The 7257-nt window shown below is 39.6% G+C and overlaps 1 pseudogene; it reads right to left on the bottom strand.

Annotated features, from left to right (window-relative positions):
- Positions 1 to 4225: 4225 nt before the first annotated feature.
- On the bottom strand, positions 4226 to 4750 carry LOC102859430 (annotated as a pseudogene).
- Between the last annotated feature and the right edge of the window lie 2507 nt (positions 4751 to 7257).

Genomic DNA, 7257 nt, shown 5'->3' with positions numbered 1-7257 from the left:
GTGTGCTGTCAAGTTAGAACGACTCATAACTGACCCTTCAGCAGGTTTTCAAAGGCAGTTCATCACAAGGAAGGAGATTTCTCATCCTTCTCCCCTAAAGCAGCTGGTGAATTTGATTAGGGACATAGATAAGTTAAAAAAAAATCACTGCAAGTTCCAGTCAAAAGCAAATAGAGGAAATGTTTCAATAGTTGATTTTTAAAATTCATATATAATGACTGTGGTCAAACTGAACATGTTTTAAATGCTGTTGTGTACTATTAAGTCCAGTGAGTTTTCAGAGGCACTAAGTCACATGGCAGGAGCTTTTCCATCTTTCTCCGAAGGAGCAGTTGGTAGTTCTGAACTACATGCCTTTGGGTTGACAGTGCAATTCTTTACCACTAACAACATGGAGAGATCTCTGTTGGCCTCGTGGACAGAAAGTGATGCTACCAAGCCAAAAGTAAGTGATTTTAATCTGCAGCCCTCAGGCCTTGTTTTAATTGTGTTTGGTCAGCATTCTTCTAAGTGGTATAGCACTGGTCTGTGCATTTGCTGTACAGCGTTAACTCGAGGTTGCTGTGATGCTGAACACTTTGATACTGATGTGTCAAATGCAATAATGTTTACTCATAGTGGACAGTGTTTGGCAGAGGTCCCATATCAAAACAAGCTTGGAAGCAGGAGTGGCATCCACTTCCAAAGCAGTTTGCCTCCAGAAACTCTATGAACTTGGAAAAACAATGAAAGTTACACAAGGTGTTCAAGTCTTTTGTTCATAGGGATGCTATGAGTCATCTATGACTCCACAACACTTAACAACAACAACAACCCACCATAGCTCCCTCTACTTTTTAATAGAACATATATACACTCTACTGGGTTATGTGACATCAGGATGTTGTCCTAAAGACTGAGGTCTGTCGATCCAGGCTATGGTCTTCAAAATGACTAAGTATCAGAGCTGGACAAACACTAAGGATGACACAAGAATCAATGACTTTTAGTTGTAGTGCTAGGGAAAGGTATTGAACATATCATGGACTGCCAAGAGAATAAAAAGTCTGTTTTGGAGAGGATGAAACCAAGTTGTAACTTGGAGGTAAGGATTTTTAAGCTCTATGTAATATACTTTAGCCATGTGGCCTGTCCTTGGAGAAAGATACCATGCTTGGAAGGGTGGAAAGACAGAATATGAGAGGAAGACCTTAGAGATTATGGACTAACACATTAAGTGGGGTAGTAGTGATAGGTGTGTTGGAGATAGTGAGGTTGTCTCAGGATAGGGCAGAGTTCAGAGCTATTGAGTGTAGGGTCACTATGAGTCACAGTCAACTTGATGGCAAATAACAACAACAATCAATTTGTATGCTGAGTAAATCATCGGAGAAACTATACTCATGAAAAAAAAAGTCATATCCGAATTTGGAAGAAATCAAGAAATTAAGGAGCTGAACAGATTTCAAAAGGCCGTGTGGGAAGACAAAGCAAAGTTATTTCAATGAAATGTGCAAAGAGCTGGAGTCAGAAAATCAAAAGGGTCAAACTCAGCGTTTCTTAAGCTGAAGGAATTGAAACACTAATTCAAGGCACAAGTTGCAAAACTTAAGGATGCTTTGGGCAGAATAACAAATAATCCAAGAAGCATTGGAAGAGGATGGACAGAATATACAGAATCACTGAATGACACAGAAGAATTTTGTGAAACAACGTATGCGCAAGACCCTGTGGTGATGAAAGAAGTTCAAGCTGCTCTAAAAGAAATGGCAAAAATAAAGCTCCAGGAATTGACGATATACCAATTGACGTATTTCAATAAACAGATGCTACCCTGGATGTGCTCACTAAGTTGTGCCAAGAAATCTGGAGGAAAATCACCGGAACAGCTGACTGGAAGAGATCTATATTTGTTCCCATTCCAAAGAAAGGTGCCTCAGCAGAGGGTGGAAATTATCCAACAATACCATTGATCTCACATGCAAACATAATTCTGCTGAAGATTTTCCAAAACCAGCTGGAACAGCACATCAACAGAGAATTGCCTGAAGTGCAGGCTGGGTTTAGAAAAGGCCTTCACACTAGGCATATTATAGCTAATGTTAGATGGATCTTGGCTGAAAGCAGAGGGTACCAGAGGAATGTCTGTCTGTGTTTCATTGACTATACAAAGACATTTAACTGTGTGGATCACTCTGAGAAGAATGGAAATCCCAGAATATTTGATTGTGCTTAACTGAAACCTATACTTGGACCAGGAAGCAGTCATCAGAACAGAGCTAGGAGACACTGTATGGTTCAAAATTGGAAAGGCTGTACATCAGGGATGTGTTCTGTCTCTATACCTTTTCAATCTGTATGCAGAACAGATCATCCTGGAGGCTGGACTTTGTGAGAAGGAATGTAGCATCAGAATTGGAGGAAGATTCATCAACAATCTGTGTTATGTAGATGACACAACCCTGCTTGCTGAAACTGAGGAGGACCTGAAGCACTTGCTGCAGAAGATCAAGGACTGCAGCCTTCAATATGAATTGAAACTCAGCAGCAAGAAAACTCACAACTGGGTCAATTGGTAGCATCATGATGGATGGTAAAGAGATTGAGATTGTTAACAGCTTTAGTTTGCTTGGCTCCACAATCAACACTCTTGATACCAGCAGCCAGGAAATCAAGGGACTAATTGCATTGGGAAAGTCTACTCTCAGGGACCTCTCCAGAGTGCTGAAGAGCAACGACATCAGTCTGGAGACTAAGGTGCATGGGATCCTGAGCATGGTCTTCACAATTGCTTACTATGTATCAGAGAGCTGTACAATGACCAGGAATGATAGAAAGAAAATTGATGCCTTTGAGCTGTGGTGCTGGAAAAGAGTGTTGAATATACCATGAACTGCCAGGAGAACAAATAGGATTATCCTAGAAAGGGTGAAGCCAGTTTGTTCCTTGGAGGCAAGGATTTTGAAACTTTGTCTGACATACTTTGGGCATGTTGCAAGGAGGAACCTTGGAGAGGGACATCATGCTTGGATGCGAAGAGGGACAGAGAAAGAGAGGGAGACCATTTTTAAGATGGATTGATATAGTGACCAGAATAATGAGGGTATGTGTGTCAGAGACAGTAAAGTTGGCACAGGATAGAGTTGGTTTCAGGGCTGTTGTATATAAGGTTGCTATGAGTTGCAAGTGACTCAATGGCACATAATAACAAAAACAAAAAAATAAAAACAAAACCAAAAAGCCACAACCACATCAGAATTGGAGGAACTCACAAATAATCTCTGGTATCCAAATAAGCCATCCTTGCTTTCTGAAAGTGAGGAGGACTTGAAGCACTTCCTTCAGAAGATCAAAGACTGCAGCCTTCAATATGGATTACATCTCCATGTCAAGAAAACAAAGATTCTCATGACTAGATCCATAGACTACATCATAATGTGAAAGAAAATAATAATATAAAGAAAAGAGTGAAATTGTCTATAACTTCATCTTATTTGACTCCACAATCAGCACACATGATAACAGCAGTCAGGAGAGGGAAAGTGTCCAGTCAAAAAGTTCTTCAAATTTCTGAGAAACACTAATGTTGGTTTTAGGATTAAGGTGCACTTAATTCAGACAATAGTTTTTTAATCACTTGCTATGCATCTGAGAGATGGACAGTAAATAAGGATGACAGAAGAAAAAATGATGCCTTTAAACTATGGTGTTGGAGAAAAGGCACTGCAGGCCTTTTGTTCATAGGGTTGCTATGAGTTGTGCTCGATCCTAAAGGAATCAACAACAACAACAACCACAACAACATCAGATGCCAAAACCCAAACATATATACTTTGAGGGTTCAGTGAGAATGCTCCTTGAAGGCTAGGATGGTGAAGGTTCATCTAGCATACTTTGGACACATTACTAGGAAAGACTTTTTTTTATGTGTCATAAATTTTATTTTAAAAGTTTTATTACCAAAAAAGTAAAAATCCAGTAAATCAGGAAAATCTGAAAATATTTTTCCTAGGCTTTGATGAGAGAATGATCTTTCTTCCAGTTCTATTTTTATATCATTATTTTAAAAGTCCTATTTCCAGTCTAATTAGAGAGATTTATGTGCCCAACATGGCCGAGAATAAATACAACAAAAAGGCAAAAGCTGTAAAGTTAAGGGCATGCAATCGGCTCTAAGAGAAACCCCTGGGTCTCAGGAACACCGAAAGTGACAAAGAGGAGCATCTGGCCAGAATGTGAAGTTCGTTCAGTCATCCTTGTCTTTTGCTCCATGTTACAGGATGCGTGTGAACTCGACGTAATTGAAATTTCCCTTTTTGTCGATCGGAGCTTCTCTGTAGAGCTCGTCCACTTGCTCATCCGTAAAGCGGTCCCCCATGGTGGTCAGCAGCTCTCTAAGGTAGTCTTCCTGAATGGTGCCTGTCGCTTCTTCATCAAAGCAGGCAAAAGCATTTCTGATGACATCTTCTGGATCTGTCCCATTGAGCTTCTCCCCAAACATCGTGAGGAACATGGTAAAGTTGATGGGCCCTGGAGCTTCAATTATCATGTTTTCTAGGGACTCATCAGTAGGGTTCTTCCCTAGAGGGGCCAGCATATCATACAAATCTTCCTTATTGATGAAGCCATGTCTGTTCTGGTCAATCATGTTGAAGGCCTCTTTGAACTCCTGAATCTGGGACTGATCAAACATGGCAAACACGTTGGATGTTGCACGCTGAAGGTGCTTCCTGCCCTTGATCTTATTCCGTTTGCTCGCCATGGTGGGGGTTAAATCCTGCGCCGCCGGGAGAATCCAAGGGCTCGGGCCACTGTCCAGTTGCGTCCGCACTGTCTGGGCCGCGATCACCACACCCCAGGAAAGACTTTTTTATGAAGGGTATGGAGCTTGCAAATGTGAAAGGACAGGAAAAAAAATCTTCAACTAGGTAAATTGGCACAATGTCTGCAAAATTGGCTTGAGTGTATCAGAGATTGTGGGGTTGTATCAAGAAAGGACAGCTTTCAGACATGTTATTCATAGGTCACTACGTTGTTATGTGCTATCAAGTTGTCTATGGCTCATAGTGACCCCAGGAACAATAGCTCTAAACTCTGCTCTATCTTGAGCCAATCTCACTGTCTCTGATACACCTGCCCCCATTGTCACTGTAACTCTGTCAATGCATCTCAACCAAAGTCTTCCTCATCCTTCTAAGAATGATGTCCTTCTCCAAAGACTGGGCCTTTCTGCCAACATTCTCATAGTATGTGAGATGCAGCTTCACAATCCTTGGCTTCAAGAAGAAATGTGTTTTCACCCTTTCCAGGACAGACCTGTTTGTTCTCTTGGCAGTTCATGGCACGGACACATGCGTTCAATACTGTTCTCCAGCCCCACAACTCACGGGCATGGATTCTTCTTCTATCATCCTTAGTCATTGTCCAGTTCTCAGATGCATAACAAGTAATTGAGAAGACCATGGCTTGGCTGTGGTTGACCTTAGTCTCAAGACTGATATTGTTGCTCCTTAGCACTCTTGAGAGTTCCCTGACAACATACTTTCTCAAAGCAACTTGTCTTTTGATTTTCAATTTCGGCAAACAAGGCTGTGCCATTTACATAACGCAAGTGCAGATGCCACCATCTTCTTCCTAAAAATCAGTCTCCCAAATGATCTGTTCTGCAAATTGATTGAAAAGGTATGTAGAAAGGACACATCCTTGATGTACTACTTTCTTGATTTTGAACTATATAGTATTCCCTTGCTCTGGTTCAAAAAGAGCGCTTCAAGATCTACCCTCAAGTATAACACTGTGAGTGGTAGAATACTATCCATGTCCATACAAGTAATAACTATTGTTAAAATATGTGCACCAAAATAGTAAAGCCAAGATGAAGAAATTTAAGATTTTTACCAACTTTTGCAGTCTAAAATTGATCAAACAAGCAATGAAAATGAATTATTACTAATTGGTTTCTGGAATGTAAAGTTAGAAACAAAGAAGAAAGAATGGTATTTGTAAAATATGGACTTGAAAATAGAAATGAGGCTGGAGATTACATGATAGAATTTGTACAAACAATGATTAATTAATTGAAAAAATTTTTTAAATATATATTGGTCATACAAATGTACCTCTTTTTGTGGACCACACAGTAATCAGTTTTACTACATCAGTGGGAAAAGACATTTGAAAAGTTCAATATCATAGGGAAAATAAGGCCAGGGGTTGACTGTGTGACAGACTATCAACTACTCATATGCAAGTTCAAACTGAAGGTGAAGAGAATGAAAACAAGTCCGTGAGGCCGAAAATGTGACTCTGAGTCTATCTCAACTAATTTTTTTATTATTAAATTTTATTAGTATTAATGAACATTTACAGGGATTTTGGGTTTTCATTCCTTCATTGCTGTACCATTCTCTCTACCCTCTTCCCTAGTTTGTTCTTCTTCCCCCGCCCTCCGAATGTCTGTTTTAAGAATGAAATTGAATCATTGAATATACGACTGAAGACCAAAGGAGTTATGGGCTGATAAAAAGACTAGGAATGATGGAGAAAACAAAAGTTGGTTACAAAAATGAGGAAAAAAAGAAAATATCAAAACAGATGTTAGGGGAGACTCTGGAGATAATACTATAGCTAAACAAAGGCAAAAAAGTAGAAAGTATGCTGAAGTAAGAAAGATGAAGAGAAGATTTCAAAGGGCAGCTTGAAAAAACAACACACAATATAATGAAATGCGTGAAAAGCTGGAGTTAGAAAAGCCAAAAGTGAAGAACATATTCAACATTTCTCAAAGTAAAATAACTGAAAACAAATTTAAACCTTGAGTTGCAATACTGAAAGATTTCATGGGCAAAATGATACAGGAAGAATCAAAAGTAAATGCAGGGGGAAGTAGAGGGAGAAATACTAAGAGTCATTGAATCAAAAATAATTGATCATCTGAACAATTTCAGGAAGTAGGTTATGGTCAAGGATCAATAGTGGTGAAGGAAGAAGTCCATACTGTACTAAAGACACTGTCAACAAATAAGGCCCGAGGACATGATGGACTGCCAGTAGTGGTGGTTCAACAAACAAATACAGCTATGGATGTACTTACTCACTAGCCTATTGGTAGACAAAAGTTTGGAACAAAAGGTCCATATATGTTCTCCTTAAAACACACACACACACACACACACACACACACACACACACAGACACACACACACACACACACACACACGTGATGCAAAAAAGATTGTGGAATTTACCAAACATTATTATTAACATTACATGAAAGTA

The sequence above is a fragment of the Elephantulus edwardii genome, unplaced genomic scaffold (genome assembly GCF_000299155.1).
Source record: "Elephantulus edwardii isolate Elephantulus edwardi_28Jun2011 unplaced genomic scaffold, EleEdw1.0 scaffold02067, whole genome shotgun sequence".
Taxonomy (NCBI): Eukaryota; Metazoa; Chordata; class Mammalia; order Macroscelidea; family Macroscelididae; genus Elephantulus; species Elephantulus edwardii.
Note: the sequence above shows the minus strand (reverse complement) of the source record. Positions and strands in the feature narration are given on the sequence as shown.